The sequence below is a fragment of the Dunckerocampus dactyliophorus genome, chromosome 12 (genome assembly GCF_027744805.1).
Source record: "Dunckerocampus dactyliophorus isolate RoL2022-P2 chromosome 12, RoL_Ddac_1.1, whole genome shotgun sequence".
Taxonomy (NCBI): domain Eukaryota; kingdom Metazoa; phylum Chordata; class Actinopteri; order Syngnathiformes; family Syngnathidae; genus Dunckerocampus; species Dunckerocampus dactyliophorus.
This window is the reverse complement of record NC_072830.1, coordinates 10,020,258-10,042,654: the sequence shown is the minus strand read 5'-3', so window position 1 is coordinate 10,042,654 and position 22,397 is coordinate 10,020,258. Positions and strand designations below refer to the sequence as shown.

The 22,397-nt window shown below is 42.5% G+C and overlaps 1 long non-coding RNA gene across 1 annotated transcript; it reads right to left on the bottom strand.

The window, feature by feature from the left end:
- Window positions 1–9,729: 9,729 nt before the first annotated feature.
- LOC129191726 (uncharacterized) lies at window positions 9,730–19,454 on the bottom strand. Its single transcript, XR_008573263.1, has 3 exons — window positions 19,362–19,454; window positions 16,035–16,160; window positions 9,730–15,306 (listed from the first exon to the last, which is right to left on the bottom strand). It is a non-coding gene; the product is annotated as an uncharacterized LOC129191726 (long non-coding RNA).
- Window positions 19,455–22,397: the final 2,943 nt, after the last annotated feature.

Genomic DNA, 22,397 nt, shown 5'->3' with positions numbered 1-22,397 from the left:
TTAATAGTACACATTGTACATTTTACCTGCACTTGTATGAAATGTACAATGTGTACTATTAAAATATGCATTTTACCTGCATGCATTTTACCTGCACTTGGGTAGCTACAGTACAGCTACAGTGCAGCGGCAAGGATTTCAGCAATCAGCTTTGCAGTGGCGTGTCAAGGTTAGACCAACAAACAATGCAAGGGAAGAAGCAAACACCTGAAATAAATGGAAAGACAACCCAAATTAGAAACAGTTGCGAGTGAAAAGTAAAGCAGGCAGACACAGAACAGGCAAAACAGGAAATACTACAAAACAAAGACATAAAACAGGAGCTAAGGCATATGAAAGTGAACACAAACCAAACTGTCACATGGGCTAACTTACAAAGCGTGACAAGATGCACAGAGTGAACTCTTTTGTCATCCAGTCTGTTTGAACGAGAGGAGGAAAACAAACAGGCGTGCACATGTCAATCTATCCAGGCCAAAATTATGCAGTTCCTTGTTATTTATCATGTGGTTTATTGATCTATTGATCGATTATCGTGACAGGCCTGGTAGTGTGAGATCAATGGGACAATCAAGCAATATTTGAATACTTCCTTAATGGCTTTCCTGGTTCTTTAAGCCAAGGATGGAGTGTACGAAAGAAGACTACCTTGAGTAATTTCAAATGTTTGTGACTGATGACTGCTGGAGTCGTGCTTGCGTTTGGCTCAGCTTATCGAGCTTCCTTCACATCTTGTTTTTGTTCGGCTTCCTTCTTATAGCGCGCTGCCTTTAGTGCGTGTTTAGCCCGCCTTGACAGAGCTTCCAGGGAATTACTCAGTGTGACCTTGGAGCTCTGACAAGGTCACATGCGTACTGTCTCGCCTTTCTCAACACTTCTGTTCACCAGCGTAATTGATCCGGCTAAGCAGCCAAGGATGGAAGAAGGCAAGGTCACGCGTGGCCGCAAACGCATGCTCTCCATCACTGTGACACAGGTGGTGGCGCCACGCCGCTCGCCTTCAGCCGCCTAATTAGCTGCAGTGTGCTACTTTTTGCAACCACTAGATGGCACTACGGCGTAGCTGACTTGTACAAAAATGGGTCAACTTTTTTGGTTTTACTCCCTCTATTTATTCTAAATACAGGAAATACTTTGTAGTTATACCTGGTGGTGTAATCGTACACGCACCTGCCTTGTGTGGTTTGATTGGCAGCCAGGGTTGCATCATCATAAAAACTAAGCCAAAACCATTCATGCAATTGCCTCGCTGTGGCGACTCCTGAAAAAGTCTTTAGCTGCTAGCTTGATTAGACGGTCGACAACAACGCTAGCTTGCTAAAATCCAATTACTGACCTTTCATGCACTGATTCTATCCTGTTTTCTATGAACTTGCACTTATTTAGCTGTTTGCATGCCTTAGCCGTAGCCAATTAAGGAGCGTTTTAAACTACATTTTTATAATGACCTAAGCAGATGAGATGTATGATATTTAATTTTATCTTTATTTTTAGTGTGTTCATTTTTATAATCCATTGTCAATTCTTCATTGGGTTTCTATCTTGCCTTATACCCTAGCTCAAAACCAGTCGTACGGGCTCCTACGGCTGGTTTACATGCAAAGAAACACAAGAAACACACAGCGTGACGTTCGGTAGACGAGCTGCAGACCGACCGCAGAGGTTCTTTGTCATGTCAAACAAACTCTACGGACGTTTTTTTTTCAGGTTGCAAGACAAACTTACGCACTTGGTAAGTCTTTGTGATAAATATGGCCAACGTGTGTCTTTCGTATGTTTTGCTGGTGTCAGGTTTATATACATACGTAGTTAGTGCACACGTTCAGATATTTCTTACGTACTCCATGCGTGTGGAGATCTTACTCCTTCATGATGACCACAACTGTGTTCTCCAAAATCAAAACAAAATGTAGAGAAAATTTTAATTTTATCCATCCATCCATTTTCTGTACAGCTTCTCCTCACTAGGGTCGCAGGGGTATGCTGGAGCCTATCCCAGCTGACTTCAGGCGACAGGCGGGGTACATCCTGGACTGGTCGCCAGCCAATCGCAGGGCACATATAGACAAACAACCATTCACACTCACATTCATACCTATGGACAATTTAGAGTCGCCAATTAACCTAACATGCATGTTTTTGGAATGTGGGAGGAAACCGGAGTACCCGGAGAAAACCCACGCACACACGGGGAGAACAATCAAACTCCACACAGAAATGCCCAACGGAGATTCGAACCCAGGTCTTCCCCATCTCCTGACTGTGACTGTGTGGCCAACATGCGAACCACGCCACAAATCGCACAACCAAAAAAATGTTATGTCCGGTTGTGATCCAGGCTTAATATTTAGTTTTCACTCACCTGAGAGACTGTTAATGTGCCTCTGTAGGTGCTGCTGTTTTATTTAGGAACAGACTTAAATCACATGGCATGTATTATGATAGAGGCCCTATTTGAGGAAATATGGGAAACTGAAAAGTGGCAGCTTTGCTGAGCTTTTAGTAAACAAGCAGCAGCCTTGTTGCTAATAGAAACGGTTACGTGTCGGTGATGTAGCGCTAAACGCTGGTGTCTGTTCTGCTGGAGTGTTTCATCCATCTGTAATAAAGCTTTTTATGTTTAAAATGCAAACAGATTCTTTGTGGCATCAGGAGCCTGTCAAAGAACATCTGGTCACACATTTGTGCACAAAGAAACTCTCAAAGTAAAATTTAATAGGCTGTGAGAAGGAGATGGAATAAGAAAAGAATGCTGTGTTCAATTTGTGCGGGCCGGCGCCCCTCAAACAGCTTGGCTTCATTAATCAGCCAGGAATTGTTCTTGAAGGACGTTCAGCTGACTGAATCAGGAGGCGAGGGTTGGGGGGCGGGCATGCCGCTAAAATCGGAGGCAAGATCTGAATGAATTTCTACCGGTCTTGGAATCAATCAGCCCGCAGCAGAAGCTGCTTCAGGCCATCACAAGATCATACATTGGAAATGAGACAATGCTCTCGTCAAGCTTGAAGGATTTGGGTTTTTCCTTTGACGAGATGCTGGTATGTCATGCTGCTGCCTGTCCTGTAGATGGCGCAGGTTCGATTCCTGGCCAAGGAACACCCAGCCATTGGTGGTCCCAAGCCTGGAGGAAAAAGATTGGAGACTTGCAACCCAATTGCGATTGACTTGCTAAGGTGACCCCGATGGGAAAAAGACAAGATGCGCTTGTGTGATGATGAGCATAGTCAAGCCTCAGTCACACCCGGACATTTCACTTTTTGGCCGTGTGATTTGTGATCCCCAAATCGCTGCTGTTTTGTTTGTTTTGTTGCTGGTGGAGAACATAGTTGTGGTGACCATGAAGGAGTCAGATCACCGCGCACCTGGAAGTGGAACGTGCCGTACCAAGCACCAAATCTGAGGCTGCTCCGCCGTACTGCTGTCGCTTTATTCGTACAGCCGACGCACGTAAGTTGGAACACCAACGTCCGTCAAACTTGCAATAAAGGTACTGACCATGCGTTCCATCTGGGCTTCGTATGAAGGTTGAAAGAAGTTCACACGAGCTGTATATCGTGCCGTACCGGAAACATGATTGGTTCTACACATGCGATAGACCAACTGTACGTCACTTCCTCCACTCGCAATTTTTTGCCGTGATATTTATTATTTTTTTTTTGGAATTTATGAATATAAATGGTCAATTATCATGCATAAAATGTGCAAAATATTTTGGGAACATACCATAAATAAGATAAATGAGGTAACATTGTTTAGAGAGACATAACAAACAGAAATACACATATAGATACAATAAAGCATAGAAAACAAAGCTGTAGGCACCCCTGCAGTTTTCCTGCAATTGACGCACTCTCGCTGTACGGGCAACACACGACCGACTTACTCGACACGCATGGAGCAGATAAGAAATATCTGAACGTGCGCTGGCTGCACTAATTACGACACACGACACACATATGGAGTCTGCAGGTGCGACGTATGAAAAAATGTACATTTTGCCCAAACTTGACACCAGCAAAACATACAAAAAAGACACACGTTCGCCTGCAAAAAAACAAAAGTGCCCATAGAGTTTGTTTGACATGAAAGAACCTCTGTCGCCGGTCTGCAGCCAGTCTACGGCTTGAAAATCAGCATGTCACACGCCCACCGCCCTCCGTGCGTTTCTTGTGTTTTTTGCACGTAGACCGGCCGTAAGAGCCCGTATATCCGGTTGTGACGTAGGCTTTAAGAAATACTTTTCATTCATTTGTTTACTGGATGGACTAATACTGCCTCCATACTCTACTAGTATTTTACGTACATGACACAGAGTTAACGTTCCAGAGTTAACGTTCCTTTCCAGACTGCTAGGAAGTAGGAAAGCATTCAGTTAAAAGTCAGCAAGAAAAAAATAAAGCTTACAAGCTCATGAATAATACAGGCAGTGTCTCTACTGGCGTACTTATACCGTACTTAGACTTTTGAGTGCATAAGTGCGTTCACGCTGAGAAGTAGTTGAGAATGCAATGGGACTAGAGGGACTTTCCAGCAAATTCATTTTTAATGATCAAGCGGATATTTTATGGGGTGATCCAAATGTTGGCGATACGCTCCATCAAGTGGTGGCAATCACCAATCAAAGGAGAGAAGAAGAAGGTTGAAGGAAGACAAGGATGCCTCCCAGACCCCTCCCTCAGGGCGCGTCCATCACTGGTCTACATTGCCCACATTGGCCACTTTCATTGCAGGTTGGAATGACCTCACAACAGGCACAATAATCCCCAACCCACACTAAGCTACGACTCAACTCTGAACCCCGGACGTCACTTCCTGTCCTCCACGCATTTACAGCAACACACACGAGCATGAGTCTTATTTACTGATTATGTTGGGTAAAAGTAGTGGAAAGGTGACTGTAGGGGTTAGGAGTGCCACAAGATGAGGCGGTGCATGAAATTTGGTCCACGAGAAAAAGACGAGACGAGATTTTAACATTAATTTGGAGAAAAGTACAATGAAAAATATAACTGGACAAAGGTTTGCCTTTAGATTTAACCGACTCACAAAACAATGCAGAGGTGTAGCGCGCTAGCGAGGCGGAGTGCAGACGTAGAGCGGTAGAGAGGCGACGTGCGGAGGTGCATGCAGTAGATACTTTGAGCAAGCAACACTTCCTGACTTTCACTTTTAATGTGCGGCCCTACTCGCCAGATATAGCGGCCATGTCGCCAAGCTATCATCATTGCTCTCTTGTAGTATGAGATTTGTTATGCACCGGTGATGGCTGATGCCTGTAAAGTGTGCTCAGCCAAATATAACGAGCATAAATATCAGTGCTCTGTGATTAAAGGAAAAGTGCACTTTTTGCCCATCATCCACAATCCTACACACGCCTTTCTTTTTTCATTTTAAAGATGTAAAAACAGCTAAACAAAGAGGCAGCTTATTAATGCACATAATGGGACACACCAAGCTACAGCAACGTTGTTATTATTATTGTTGTTAACATTGAACTACGTTACTGTAGTAGCGTAGTGACACCTCGCCACACCACACCGGCTAGCGACTAGCCGGCTAGCGACTAGCTTCAAAACACACTCGCTCACAGTGCCTCAGGTAACTAGCGAAAGCTAACGCTACATATTGGAAGCTCACGCCAACGCTGCGCTGTTTTTGTTTTTGAGTTCAGAAAAGTTAACGCTAGCTGTAGCGTTCCTTTCTATGTTGCTATGTGAAATCAATGCACCCAGGAAGGAAGTTCCGCTAATGTCCCTGTTACTCCATGCTCACAGCAGGGATATAAAATAAAACCTTGTTGGGGCTTTTTGGGGGTGTTTTAAGTGGAATAGGTGTGTCCCATTATGTCCACCTGCCTTTTTTTTTTTTTTTTTTAGCATTTCTAATATCTTTAGAAGACAAAAAGAGAAAGACGTGTGTTCATGTCTCACATTAGGATTGTGGATGATGGACAAAATTACAAAAAAGTGTACTTTTCCTTTAAAGAAACACCTTGCTGACGTCAATGGCCATTATTTACATATTTGTAAAGGCAGAAGTATTGTTTTTTATTGTGCAGGTGTAGCCACTGTTGATTCATTCATAAACATGGCGTGTAAATATGTTTAAAAACACGTTTCCATGTTAAAATGTTTAACCTTAAAAGCGGTCTGGCCTTCCTCACTGCACATTCATTTTCCAATGCAGGATACTTTTTGCCCGATAATGAAGAAGCATCGTTCTCATCTCGCTGAGAGTAAAAATAGCCCATATTATGCAGTGTTTAAGTGTAATACTGTAGAGATGCGGAATAAAAAGGTATCATTGGAACCTGGGGAAGATGTATTTTAGCGAACCTCCCCAGGTGATATGAAGAATGAAGTGCAGCTGAAGAGTCCAACATTTTACTTTTCATTTTGGAATTAATAACCGAGGCTTCATCTGAATGCCGCTGCTGTTTTTAATTTACTCGGGCCGACCGGGCTCCGGCGTGACTTCCAGTCAAGAAGCGCAGGGGAGGCGAGCGGCTGCATGAGAATGAGCCGCTCCCCCCGCCGCCATGGGTCCATCCCCAGCAAATAAATTGGGGTTGACTTTGCCAGGGCCTTGACGTAAGGCACGAGCAATGAGATGTGCTGCTGCTATGCGGCCGTGTAATATTACGCCAAGATGAGAGGCGGCCGTAATGTCAGGTGAGGGAGGAAATGAAGAAAAGCTTTTATTCATCAGTTGTCCCCAGTGACCCTTTTGGAAAGACACACACAATACTTTTTCTTCTCTCAATGCCACGAGAAGTCAAATAAAAGCATATCTTCACCTTATGAAATGTTTTTTTTATTGAATATCAACTATGGATGCTGATATTTCTCCACAGAATGAGGAGGGAAACGTGTGTCCTGAAGGAGCTCATTAACGTTTGAAGCATCCTACAGCAAGCGTTAGCATCATGCTACTTTAGCACAAGTACCACCCGAGTCTTTCATCAATTATAATGAAAAATGAATGATCAATTCATCTCTTGTTCTTTTTTTTTTAATAGTATTTTCAAAATGATTGAAAACTCTGTCTCTGAGGCAAGTTGAGTTTAATTCATACACAAGGTAATTGAACGTGCTTTACAGAAAGGAAGGGCGAAATCACTTCATAAAATCATTCCATGACATAAAATGTCATAAATCATTCCGTAAAACAAAACTCATTCAAAATGAAGAGTGCAGATAAAGTACGTTCAGTTGTCAAAGGCACAGTTGAATCGGAGCGTTCAGCCTGGATTTGAACGTTGCCAAAGTTGAGGATTGTCGCACATCTTCTGGAGGACGGTTCCAGATTTTGGCGGTATAAAACTGAAACGCAGCCTCACCGTGTTTAGTCCTGAGTCTGGCCACCCGCAGGAGGCCCCTCCCTGAGCTTCTCAGGGCCCGAGATGCTTCATGTGGCTCTAACATGTCAGACATGCGCTTTGGCGCAAACTCTCGTTTCCATGCCTGTGCTGCATTGAGCATATTGGAAGGGAATGTTGTTGTTCATGGTCTAGTGGTTAGCATGCTGGCCACACAGTTTGTCTATATGTGCCCTGCGATTGGCTGGCGACCAGTCCGGGGTGTACCCCGCCTGTCGCCTGAAGTCAGCTGGGATAGGCCCCAGCATACCTGCTTCTCCTCATTAGGGTCGCGACACAGAAAATGGATGGATGGGTGGTGTTTGTTCCCAACAGCGCTTAAAATGGTTGTGATCAGTACTGCGCCTCATTTCGCCTGAATGACGTCATGATGCAATTAATCAACAATCCATTGAACAACACTGATTGATTTCAATAACAACACTTAATGTCTACCAAGTGGTGGAGTTTAGTGCTGCAGGCTCATCAGTGGAACACAGTTTGACTCATGGTGGTCAAACAGAAAGATAGCACCAAGTGTTGTAGCAGAGAAGTTATCGGACACTCTTTCTTCATAGAAATATGAAAAATTGTACCAAAATGTCCCACTTGGTGGAAAGAGAGTTGAAGTCGGGTTGTGTCCTTTCCTTTTTCTTTTGCTCTGCATTCACAATACTTCATAATACAGTATAGCATGTATCGTTCATTAGTCAGCCTAAAGTCAGCTGGGATAGGCTCCAGCATACCCCGTGACCCTAATGAGAATAAGCGGCATAGAAAATGAATGGATGGATGGACAACAAAATATCAGAAGAATGTCGACGAGGGAGATTCACGCCCATCCAAATATTATGTTGGCTTGTCGTCAAAGCTCACAGCGAGAGGTCATCGTTTTCAAAAGTAGCGGATTTGCTTGTCTACGCGGAAACGACAAGCCGGCGTTTTTATAATCTCTGGAAGCCGTTTTCAAAAAATACAGTTTCAGGGTGAAACGGATGCCAAGCCTGTGTCACTGCGCAAGCGTACGTCGGTAAAACCTCACTCCCTCGACCTGAAGAGCCAAGCTGAATGCTGGCTTGACAGTCTGTGCATTTGGCCCAAGAGTCAGCGCTCTCAACTGCCATTCCAAAGGTTCCGTGTTCAAGCCCAGTGTGGGGATGGCTGAAACAGGTGGGTTACAAGGGCACCCACAACTCTGTTTCCGTGCAGATGAAAGGCTGAAATGATCAAATACTTTGCTGTTTTGACCTGAAGAGTTTTCAGTGTGAATATCCCCTTAGCGTCTCCAATTAGCCTAGCATGCATGACTTTTGGAATGTGGGAGGAAGCCGGAGTACCCGGAGAAAACCCACACATGCACGGGGAAACATGCAAACTCCACACAAAGATACCCAAACGAAGATACGAACCCAAGATCTTCCACATCTCCTGACTGTGTGGCCAACATGCTAACCACTGGGCCACCGTGCAGCGGGTTGTTTATCATGGAAATGAATTCGTTGCCAACTAAAAACACGGTGCTAATGAAACGGGATTCAAAAAGCGGCGACAGGCGGCCATCTTTCACAGCCTAGCGTGCATGCAGCGAGTAATCCCGCCGGGGTGCACAAGTGTGACAGTCAAGCTTGGAAGAGGGCCGAACGAGGAGCTTCTTCTCGAGGAGCTTGGCTCGTTACTCATACACCGGAATAAGTGGTCGGCCGTGAGGAAGAGGAAGTCCCGTCCTGGGACTGACACCAGCGGTGCGTGTGGGGACAGCGTGATGAATGAAGGAGGAAGGCTGCAGCAGCCCATAAATCAATACCCCCCCTCCCCCTAACTCTCTCTTTTGAAGCCTTAAAACCCCGTGTGCGTCTCTTTTTGATGATGATGGCGGGACACCCTGAACTAATGCAAGAGTATTCCCCGTGGCCCCCTCCCAACCTCTGGATAGCTGTTTGCAGCTCCTCCTCCTCTGGAATATCACAGACAAAAGCAACTAATGAGTGTTCCTGCGGGGTGACAAGGGGGGCTAGTACTACCTCTAAATGCATCCGTCCAACTCCATGAATGATTTATCATGGTAGAGTCTGTCTCATGAGCCAATGAATTGCAAGCATTAATCCTGTACTTACTGTACTCAACATGGACACCTTATGCAGCGTGTAATATTCATGCATTTACACAATCATAGTTCATTTTAGGCCCTTTATGGCTGCATTATTACCATGCACACCTGATAGTTGTCCAATAAGTGTGCACACACATTCTCCGAAGAAATCCAAAAGGATCTCTTCTTTAAGGAATGAACACATGATGCTTTTTTTTTTTTTTTTACTGTGATGCCACTGGATGACAAATACTGCAATATGCAACATGAAAGTTAAAGAAAAAGTACCATATTTATTTAATACATTTTGTCTCAACAATATAGTCATGAAAAAAATCATGAGTCAAGTACAAGTATCTATCTAAAGCAGGGGTGCTCACACGTTTTTAGCCTGCGAGCTACTTTTAAAATGACCAAGTCCCAAAGATCTACCTACTACTGTAAATATAGAAAGTATATATATATTTACTATATTTATTTTAATAAAATCTGAGTATGTATTTATGTACGTTATACATGTATATTTAAGGAGTGCACGCGCTTTCTCAGCATGCAAGTAGAAGTCAAAATGATCTACCTCTTTCTATAAAACATATAACATATACAAAATGTAACCAGTAAAGTTGTAAATATTACTGATTAGTATTTCATATTCACATTTTCAAAGTTTACAGGTAATCAAAGTAGTTGCTATCATAATTCACTTCAATATGGAAATAAAGATAATACACATAACTCCTAAATAGTTGTGTACATAACCTGAGTACTGGTAATATGTCAGTCAAATTAGCTATGTAACGTTCATTAGGGCACACAGTTCATGTATTACATCCAGTTAGCATTAGCTATCAAACATTACCCATATACAAGAATTTAAAATGATGATGCAAAAGACAATGCAGCCCAAGTCAAGGCAACATATTGAAAAGGTTTCACCAATGGGCACATTTTTAATTTCATCATGAAATAATAGTTTAAGAAGCCAACGTGTAGAAAACACTGATTTCTGTAGTAGAGTTCATGACGCCAAGCAAAGCCAGTAAACAATACACTTTTTTTCTACGTAGCTAGCCGCTACAAGTGGACAGATAACTTTAGTTATAGATACTGTAGAGACATCTTACCACAGAGTTAGTTCATCCATAATCACAATAATAAAGATGAACGTTGCATCTTCGTGTGTAGCTTGAAACGCTGCGGGGGAGCAAGCGCGAATCAGGAGGGGAGCTTAATGTCAGCTGACTGATGTCATATGACAACTGCAAAGTGACGTTTACGCGATCGACCCAAACTACCTTGGCGATCTACCGGTAGCTCGTGATCGACGTAATGGCCGCCCCTGATCTAAAGACATATCTGTTGTGAAGCTAATGGATACAGCATCAGCACTTAGCTTCTTGACGTGGCTGTAAACGACGTTGTAAAAGTCACGTAAGCAAGCATCTGAGAAATACTTGCGATTGGGCGTGGCCAAGTGTGGCCGAGTCTACTACCACATCTGCCTGCCGCTATTTCCGCGTTTTTTCTGCTCACCATTAGCAGTGTTTTGACAACAGCACTTCCTGTTTCCCAGCGTGCTTTGCTGTACTGTACTGTAAACGGCTGCTAAGTTACACGTTTTGAGCTCACATAGTTTTTGGTTCTGCATTATTGGTAGTGTCTTGTCTGTTGTTGTCTACCTATTGCGTTGCTGTGTGATGCTTTTGCTCTTTCTTTTAAGACACCGTGACTAAGACTGGCATGTGGAGTGGTAACCCCCCCCCCTGCGATTTTGATGGGGTTGTTTAGTTCGTTGTGAGCTCTGTTGTTACGCAATATTACTATGCTTAGGTAATCAGGATGTGTCACAGGTGCAAATATATTCAAGTCTGGCTCCTCCAACATGATGAAATAGTCAAACCAGCCAGTGAAATCCCATATTGGACCCCTGTGGAGAGCACAAAGGGTTAACATGCTCTGCACACCATGAGGATGTGAACCTGATTGACTGACAGCTGCTGAGAAGAGATTTAACACGACGTAAGTCCTGTTTTTCTTTTTTCTGTGACATCAGTAGCATCGACGCCCCCTGCCAACAGAGACTTCCTCCACTGCGAGGAGGCAGGACTGACAAATCCAACCAAAATGTGTCTCCTCCATGATGGACTGCAGCCCATCAGAAGTTTGAACAAGACGAGTAGCAGGTGCAAAGAGCTATTTACTCTCTGTGACAACGTCTGACTCCAAATATTTGTCTCCAGATAAGTTTCACTTACTCACCCAAGGATACGACTCCATCAGACACTTTGAGAGCCACAGGCCACATTTGTGAGGCTCAAAGAGAGATGTCATCGTCTTCAGGACACCCAAGCAGCAAATTGTTAGGGAAGGTTGAGGGAGAAAATGCTACCATTTACTTAGTATAGACTTAATATAGATTTACGGAGTATGTTGTGTATCTAACGCATGTGTTACTCCGTATTGCATCGATTATAATCCGCATAAGTCGTTCTACATTTTAAGTGTGAAGTTTCACTATTTGTGTCTCTGGCGGGCGGGCCCCCACGGGGTGCTCACAATAGGCTTAGGCTATTTTATTTTTGATTGTTTGTGCAGCCCTCATGGCAATTTAGTAGGGGTGCCACAAGACACCCAACTCACAAGACGAGACGATGCACCAAGGTGATGTACCAAGTACTGAGTCATAAAACAATGCAGGTGCATTTTGAAATGTTTATTGTCCCACAAATTGACACTCAAAGATGTTATGGTGTACATTTTTTGTGACCAAATAAACCACTGTTATGCTAATCAACTGTATAATAATAATGATAATAATACAGCTCACTGTTTTTCTCTTGTCTACTTGTCTTTGTCTATTTACGTCAGGGCTGTCCAGCTGTCCTTTGATATTAATAATAAATAAAACAATTTAGAAGAATTTATTTTAAAAAATACATTATACATATATACATTTAAAGACAAATCTTTGTGTTTTTTTTAATTAGTTATTAGTATCCTTAACTTTTTGCTCTCTGTTTCCACTTTTGCTCTTTATTTCTTTGCTTTTTATTTCTGCAGTGAGCCATGTTCCACAGATGGACCCGGCGCCACACTTTGGACACCCACGTGTGTTTCGTCAGGAAGGCGAGTGCGCCCAAACTCTACTTTCTTGGCTCTGTTGGTCAGGGGCTGGGTTGCATTGTGGAGGTTTTTTTTTTTAAAGCTTTAAGACACGCATTGCACGCCGTTACGGAGATGGAGCTCACTCCCGCGCCGCGGATTCTTCACCTTTGTTGATGACTTAATTTATTTCATTATTTAATTTATTGCATTACCGAAAGCACAACCTTACTGGCTAAATACAGCGTCCATGTTGCCAAATTGTCAACACATATCTCTTCTATGTATGAGGTGTGTTATAAAACGGGAACTGGTGATTGCCGGTACTTGAAAGTTGGCGCTGGGACAAATGCAATGGGTGTCCATTCTGACAAATCTTAAGTAAAATTGATCAAATGTAGGACTACAGTTTCTGCTTGGACATCAACAAGTAGCAAGCAGCTGTTCAATGGAAAAAAAACAGCCACATGTCACTCGCTGACGCTGTGAACACCAAGGTAGGTTGGACTGCAGTGTGCGCGTAAAGCACTTAATGTACGCTTCCAATAATGCCTTGCGCACCGCCACTTCCATATTACTGTATTATCGTTCATAGTAGTCATGCCATTGTTCACAGTCTGATTGGCTTCTGGCTGCCTTGTTCTCACGATACAGCTGTTCTCCAAACGAGATACGAGATCTTGCGACACCCCTACAATTTAGTTCTGATCACTTTTACCTTCCGCTACTGCCGGTATATAATATATAACGGTATCTCATCAACCACCGCAGAAATTGTTTGTGTACCTTTATTCAAAATGATTGTGTGAATACAACCATTCATACCAACCATTCATTGGGAGAAATAAAGCTCTTTCCACACACTGCATTCGCGAACACTCCAGTATAGTTCCTTAAAAACAACCCAGATGCCAAAGTACACTGCCATTAAAAACACACAAAAAGGCAAATTCTATCCGTCATGGCGTGTCATTGGTAAGAAAGCTCGAGAAACAACTTTTGATTGCAGAGTGAAAAGTGTTTCTTTGCTATTTGTCATCCACCAAGCGAAGAAAAAGGAACACAGAACTGCGGGGGGAGTGCTTGCGGTTCAGAGCAATCAATAAATGTATCAGTAGCCCACTTCCAAGCACTGCCCCGCATCAAAGCCTTGGACTGCAGGGGGTTTCTAAGCCCATGCAACAGAAAGTGTTGTGTGAGGAACATTGGAATGGAAGCAGAGATGCTTGCCTTGTTCTAAAAAAAGGACATCATATCTTCCAATGTTTCGATATGCCTTATTTCTCCAAGAATTCCAACAGCCAACATATTTTCAGACTTCTGTGGGTTGCTTGAACCCTGTAAGTCTGGAACCCCCGGGGGGACTGCAGATATCCAGCATAACCTGCAGCTCCAAAGGCTAAGGCCGGCATAACTTGGTTCTCTCCTCCAACCAAAGCAATTGTTCTCAGATTTGCAGAGTATACGCACCTCGCTAATGCTGCCTTCCAACTGTCAATCAAATTTATGCACAACAGACGCGGGCGCTGTTCTAATTGTGTTTGCATTAGATCTCTCTGGTAGCACATTGGCAAACAGAGCTGAACCATCCACTTCCACTCCACTGAACAAGAAAATGGGGCCCGGGCTCCGTTGGCAGGCGGAGGATAAATTTGCCACTCCTCAGAAACAATCACACGTCTGGTGGAGTGCAAATGTTTGTGGCGCACATGTGCAAATACGAAAGAAAAAACCTTTTAGGAGGTAGAAGTACTTACAGGAGGAGTTGTTGGCATTAGTCTTAATATTCCCTGATTTCATTTAAGTTGGGGAGCACTCACAAGACCAATGCTTGGCAGTGTTGGCCATGAATGCAACATCACCGGTGACCTCACCTGGTGTCTCATCCAGGTGTTCAATGGGCGCCCTCTGGGTCGTGACCGCCTGCCAAGTGTCCTCACAGAGAGGCACGGAGGAGCCAGATCTCTGAATCTCTTGATTCCGCAGGGTTTTAATAATAACACAAAGACTGGGTGGAGGAAGCGAGGATCAAACCGCCAACCTTCCGGTTTCTGGAAGATGTGCTCTACCTCCTGAGCCACTGCTGCACTGTTTAGTCATTTTGCGATCTCCTTGAGAGGCAGACAAAAATTCCTACCATCGGTAGCTGAAGATATGGGCATGGACTTAGGATGTGTTTCAATTGGTGAGTGTGAAGTGCAATAGTCACGATCTTTGCTATGTAGCGGAAAAGGGGGGACTAGCTCCTAATAATGGCGGCTGAGGAACAATCTGTCGCGGTGCAATGTAGTGAGCAGAAGAAAGGAAGAAGCGGGTACAAATAAGGTTGAATCATATTCCACCCCTTAGCCCTTCCCCTTTGTCTTACCCTTTAAAACCTTGGGCCACGGGGAAAAAGCCACTAATGGGACAACCACTTGATTGTCATTACATCATCGCCCTTCACCGCTTGTTGGCTGTGACCTCGGCAGATGAGATAATTAAATGGTTCATAATAAATGCTTCCTAGCATAAAGTAAGGTGCATACATTTCTACATTATTTCAATGGTATACAGCCTACCTCACAACAAAGCTTATCAAGCATTATTTAAGGTTTTGGCCTCGCTGTCCACCTGTCGTTGATGTTTTCTCTCAGATTCTTTTGTAAGAAAGCCCAGAATGGCATTTTGTTGCATTTGGCTTTTCCATACTGGGATTGCAGCTTTTGAATGGTGCTGGAGTGCTGCACAGGGCTGACTTCACTTGGCACGGCATCTCCTGCAGGAATGACACATATGCATGACTGATGGTTTACAACTATTAACTCATTGGATATACAATCATAATAATTGTAATAGTAGTACAGGAATATTGTGCCGAAAACAAATATAGAGTGATGACAAAAAAAAATAGACGGTTAGATTGTAAAAGTTGAATAAAGTTTGATAATGTGGTGTGCCATGGTGGAGCAATATGTTTTAACAAGGACATAAAAACGCTAGCACAGCGGAACGGTGCCAAGACGAGGCACGGTCAGAGGAGTGAAGACACGTGAGTCACTTAATAATTTTGATTGATCATTAAAATTCAAACGGAATTTGAAGTTGTGGATGTTTAAACAAGAGACAAATGTGATGCCTGTCTGAGAAAAGTATATCAAGTGTATTGTGAGGGCTTTGACAGCCTTAAAACCTATGTAATAATTGTATACAAATGAATTTGGCTACTTCACGGATTTCACTTATTGCGGGCTATTTTGGGAACCTATCCACCGTAATAAACGAGGGAACACTGTACACGCCATGTTTCTTCAAGTCAAGTCAAACTGTATTTCTATTGCACATTTAAAACAGCCTGGGCTGACCAAAGTGCTGCACAGGTCATATAAGACAATAATAAAAGCAGCAAAACAACCAATAAATACACTATGGCAATAGATACACAGCCAACTTTAGCTGCAAACTGCTAAAATATACAAAATAAAAATCAAAAAGTGCTTCTTTAACCTTTGTTGAACAGCAATGGAAGTACATTTTCAAAAGGCTTTCAAGTGCTGGAGTGTCTGTGCAGCTTTGATGGGCAGGAAGGACGTTTGTTCCACAAAAAAGCCTCTGTCCCCTCTCATGGTGGCTCTGGAGTGAGAGACAGACAGGAGCAGTTTATCTGCAGACCTCAGAGCCCTACCTGGGGAGTGAGGCTGCAGCAGGTACAGTCCATGGAAACGTTTCAAAACCAACAGCAACATTTTAAAATGGGCCTTTAAATTGACTGGGAGGCAGTGGAAAGCTGCAAGCAGGGGTTATGTGCTCCCGGCGTTTGGTCCACACATCAGCAGGCGGGCTGCTGCGTTCTAAAATGTTTCAACTGCAGAAGGTGCTCCAAAATATTTCCCAAGCTTAAATTGCATTTGGAATATTGTATATTTTTACACAATTAAAACTCTCAGTCGAGAAAATAAATGAAGCACAGTTAGGATACTGCCCCAAAGTAGCGTTAGCTTATTTGATCACATGCACTCCATAATGTGGCGGACATAAATTGCTGACACAGCTCCATACGTTTGTCTTTGGCCTGTTATTTCTTTCCAAATTATGCACCCAATTGCTTTGACTTTCTCTTTTCCATGTTTTAACAAAAAAGAACACTTAATCATCATCTCCCACCGTCACGAGCAGCCAAGGCTAATCCAACTCACATTTCTCTCCCTTTTATTTCACATTTTTTCGTCAAAGAACATGTTTGACACTCTTGAGCTGCCATATAATGAAACACGATGTAATATTAAGAATGAAATATGTTTTCTTTTTGAGCAGTTAGTGCTATAATTGACTTTTTGACCTTGTAATTAACCTGAGGGCTAAGGCTTGACCCCTCTCTCCACCCCGCTCACTACTCGGCATGGTTTGATTTAGGGGTGCACGATAATTATGTCGTCATACCGATAAATCTGAATCAATAAAAATCGCTCCGATTTAAAAAAAAAATGCTCCAATGAGGGGAGATTACCCGTACTGTACGAGTGAGCACACTCCTTCTTCTCCTGCCCGCGACGTTCACGGCCTGTCATAACTTCCCCTTTTTAACAAACATTCATTTTCCGAGACATTTCGCATGCGAATTGCGCCACAAAAAACCTTATCAGTCACCTGAACCGCCAGTGCCGCAGCGTTTGAAAAGTGCAAAAGGTTTGCCAGAGACCTCCGTGGCAGACACCGCCTGCTCGGAGCGTGTGTGTGAATACAGTGCACCTTACTGGGCCATGGTAGGTGTCATGGTAGGTATCATATCATTCTTGAGAAGCAGAAAGCTATCGGTGTGAAAAAAACGATATTGTGCATCTCTAGTTTGATCCACGTCACATGGTGGACGTTTGAGGATGGCTGAGCAGCACGGGGGCCAACATCCGCCACACATATCCTGACTTGATGAGCAAATCATTGAATGTCTTCTGGTCTTAGATTTGGGTCTCATACTAGGACACATGCAAGCCAAGACATTCCGATTCACTTCCTCGTCCAAAAACAAGAACATCCACTGATGCAAAAACCAAGGATCGTTTTCCCATAGTTGATGCAGCAGCTCCAACCACCAAGCGAGTTGTCATGTAATACCAGCTTGTACCTCAAGAGGTCGCTGCAGTTTTTCTACTTTCTTCCCAAACTTTACCACCTTGGAAGTGCTGGACCATAAGATGCCTCCTGGCTGCTTCTAAGGTAGTGATCTCGTTTCCTCGCGCAGCATTCTGGTGACACGCTGCCCCCTATTGATTTACAGAGTACAAAATGAGGCAGTGGTGTTCACGTTGCCAATAAATTGGGCCTGGGAGGCTCTCACACTGCACACATTCCACATCAGCATCAGATGCTGGCGTTTGGAGCTACGGCCGCCAGCAGAGAGCAGCAGGATGGTGTGGGTGTTACTTTCCTTGGATGGATGGAGGGGGAGCAAAGTAGAGAAGACATGCTGAGTGCACTCTACAACTTTCTGGCAACAAGTGTATATTAAAAAAAAAAAAAAAGGACGTGATGCACCCGGCATTCCGACTGTGCTAATCAATTGTTGGGTTGCTTAATATCGCCTGCGTGAAGGCTCTGGAAGCCACTAACTCTTGTCCCCATGGTAACCACAAGCTCACACACACACACACACACACACACACACACACACACATCCATGAGCCTGCCTCCACTTTATCCCAATATGCTTCATTAATATCTGATCTGTTCTTTCATTAAAAAGCCATATCGGAGTTCCAAGCGAGGATATACAGTAGGTGCCACCAGCAGTTCTTTATGCTCTTTTGGACTTCATTGTTTTGTTTTGGCTTGTTCTGGGCCTCTTGCCAGGTCCTCATTGAAAATGAGAAGGTGTTCTCAAAATAAAGGTCAAAGAAACAAAATATATTTAATACTGGAATACCCGATCCTTAATTCCTTATTCCTGTTTGCTTTTTTCCTCCACTTCCTTACATTTATTTGTTCTTACTTAACTTAATTGTAAAGTGTTATATGAATAATATATGTATATAAATCTCTTTTATAAATAAAATGAATTATTATTTAAAGTACTTAAGTATTTACTTAAAGTTTAAACTTCAAATTTACTTGTTTAAAGCTGATGTTTTACATAAAAGATGTTTTATTTTGGTGAGTGGTGACGAGGTTGCAGAGCTTGTTAAAAAAATCAATCCATACTTCCTTCCTGAGGACGTCCTAACTGCCACCAGGCGTTCTCTGACAGGAGCTTTAATGCGCTGCCTGTTTTTTTACGACGTTCTGGAGTCATTACACGCTACGACTTACAGTGCAGCACCCCGCATAATGCACACGACATGACTTTCTGTAGTTATCACGCAGCCAGTCGATAACTAATCTCCATCGGTGACAGATGTTTGCTCGGAGGCAAGTGTCGGCGTGATAAGTGCGACTCCCCGGAGTGCCCCCGCTCATGCCCTTTTTTTTTGGTCATATCTCTGCTTTTGCAATTAAAATTCACCGCGATGCTTAATTCCAGTTCATTTTTTTCCTCCAACACATGCCATCCCTTCCATGATACGGTTATTTGTAGCCCCCTGGAGCACAGTAGAGCTGAGCTGAGTTTAACCTCGTCACAGCAGGCATCCCATCATTAAATCAGCATCATGCGTATTGAACAGAGAGTGCAATACACACACACACACACACACACACACACTGATTGATTGGGTGCAAACGCTCAGGTCAAAATGCAGATCTTATTCGGAGTTCTTTAACCCAAAGGAGTTAGAAGAGCACAGAAAGAGCATGTGATGCATAAAGAGCCAATCTCCGGCATCAATAAACCATCATGCTCACCACCGCCTTTATGCTCCAGTCGCTGAGCCTTTAAGTCCCAGGGCACTCTGCGTACACCCAGTGGTGTCCATAGCGCGCCCGCGGCTGGTTTTTAGAGACCTGTGGATTGATACGGAAATATCGATACCAGCCCTTCATGCTCTAAAATCAATTCTTAAAACAAAATATCGATACCTTTGATACTTCAGTCATTTGAGTCCATCTTTGTCTGAAACGTTTTGCCAGTTTTGTCGCTCGTAAACGGAGCCATGTGTGAATATTTATTTTCATGTTTTTATTGTTTTAATTGACTTATTTTTATTGTTTCAAATAGAATCAGAAATTTTATATGATTCTGTCCTGTTTTTTCTGTTGTTGGCTACATTGTAAATCACCCCGCTACCTCCATATACTTCAAGGTTTAAAATAAATAATTATATCACTTCTACTAATTATTAAAGTATTAATTTATTTTAAAAAATAATTTTATTTAATTTTAAGCTATTTTTATATTTTTCATGAATAAGTTCATTAAATGTCCTTTATTCTTGATGCTATGATATGAAATACACTAAACTTTACATTAGGTGAATTTGCACAAGGGGTCGATATCGCCGATACCAGACTGAATTTTACTCAGTATCGAAAAGGAAGCAAAATCAGCGGTATCGCACATCACTAATGTTTTTTTTTGTTTTGTTTTTTTTTTATTGGTCCGCTGCACATTTAAAAAATATCATTTAACAAGAAAACAAAAAGAACTACAGAAGCAGCAGAAATGGAAAAAGCAGTCATTTTGAAGTCAGGAGAAAAAGTTATAATAGAAGAGAAAAAGGGGAAAATATGACAGGAAAAAAGTCATAATTACAAGAAGGAAATTGACAAAAAGAAAGTTGAAATTGCCAGGGGGGGAAAAAAAAACAACTGCAGAAACGAGAAAAACAGCTAAAGTCAAAATGTTATATTTTTAAAAGTCATATTTTGACAATAAAGAATGTTGTAATTTTCCAAGAATAAACTTGAAATATGAGGAAAAGAAGGGTTAAATCACTTCATAAAATCATTCCGTAAAAATATAAAATCACTCTAAAATCATTCCATAAAGTTCCATAAATGATTCCATAAAACAACAAAGATTAAGAATGAAGAGTGCAGATAAAATAGTTTGAGTTGTCATATTCACAGTTGAATAGAAGTGTTTTCAGCCTGGATTTGAACATTGCCAAAGTTGAGGATTGCCGCACATCCTCTGAAAGATTGTTCCAGATTTTGGCAGCATAACAAGCAAACGCAGCTTCACCTTTGGCGCAGGACCATGAAAAGACTTGTACACAAGCAGAGCTGTTTTAAAGTCTATTCTCTCACAGGAAGCCAGTGCAGAGACCTGAGTACTGGACTAATATGGTCATATTTCCTGGTTCTAGTCAGGACTAGTAGCATAATACTGAAATATTAAAATAAGCAAGATTCTTTTTAATTGGAATATTATAAGAAATGAACATTTTTGGAAAATTAGGCTGGGGAATTAGGTTGGGGGAAAAAGTTGTAATATTTTGGGAATAAAGTCATAATATTACCAAAGAAAAAGAAGGATCATTTCAAAAGAAATTTGAAATATTTGGAAAATTTTAAAAAGAGAAAAAAAAAACAGCAAAAACTGTGAAAAAACAGACGTAATTTTATAAGAATAAAGTCAAAATATTGCAGGGAAAAAATTCTTTTATATAACGAGATTAAAAAAAGTTGTGATTTTACGAGAAAATACTTGTACATAATGAAAAATGATGTCATTGTAGTAGCATCGGGTTGAAATATTCAAGAAAAACATTATTTTTAAAGTTGTAATATAAGAAACAAACAAAACAAAGTAAAGTTATAAAAAAGTTATTATGGGAATAAAGTCATAATATTATGAAAAGGGTTGAAGATTATTTAAAAAGGAAGCTGAAATATTTGCAAAATTAAAAAAAAAACGACAGCAAAAATGGGAAAAAAGAGCAAAGAGTGAAGCTGATATTAATAAGTGTTTTTCACCTATACGACAAAGCTGACATGCACTTTTTTATTGAAATATACAGTATATAACTTCTTCGCATGTCTTTACAGAATATGAAAGTGGCAAAGCATCCCTTCATTATTCACTATGTGGCCCTCACTGGAGGACAGCGTTGGGACATCCCAGGTTGATCCCATTGTTTCTGGTGTAGACATGTTTTTATTTGACGATAACTAATGAAAATAACATTAAGTCGGAGGAACATCACTTCCTAAGAGCAGAATATTTGAGGGTGCAAATCATATGCCTCTGAAGGGGCAAGTAGTCTGGCGATTGGGATTGAAAAACATGCTAGGCCACAAAAGGCTTTTATTGCTTCTTTTCTTGCGGGGCAAAACTGCAGCGAGCAATCAAGGAGCTAGCAGAAGAGGCAGAAAAAGCAAGCTACTGGTTGTGGTTAAGGAGGAAAGATAGCAGATGGGGTCAGACACCCCAATAGGGTTAGATGCAGGGAGTGGTAGGGAGACGTCCCAAGATGCCACTTGCCCCCCCCCCCCCCCCCCCCCCCACCTGGAGATGTACTGGCTCGGGGGCGAAACATCAGTGAAAGGTGGCACCAGCTGACAATCCTGCATCTGACCCAAAGTGCACTGGAGGAGGTGCGACAGGCAAAATGTCCAGCAGGAAATAACCATCTCAACCTGCATATACTACTACTGCTTTGATGCTTCTTCTTTGAGAAGATTGTGAGAAGAGAAGAAGTGGAATGCTGGTTTTTTTTTTTGGAATTCCACCAAAATGGATGCCCGAAACACCTCACCAGGAAGGCGTCCGGGAGGCATCCGGACTACAAGTAGATGCCCGAACCACCTCAACTGGTTCCTCTCCATGTGAAGGAGCAGCGGCTCTACTCTGAGCTCCTCACCCTGTCTCTTAGGGTGAGTCCAGCCACCCTACGGAGGAAACTCATTTCAGCTGCTTGCATACGCAATCTCGTTCTTTCGGTCACGACCCAAAGCTCATGACCAGGTGAGGGTGGGAACATAGCTCAACCGGTGAAT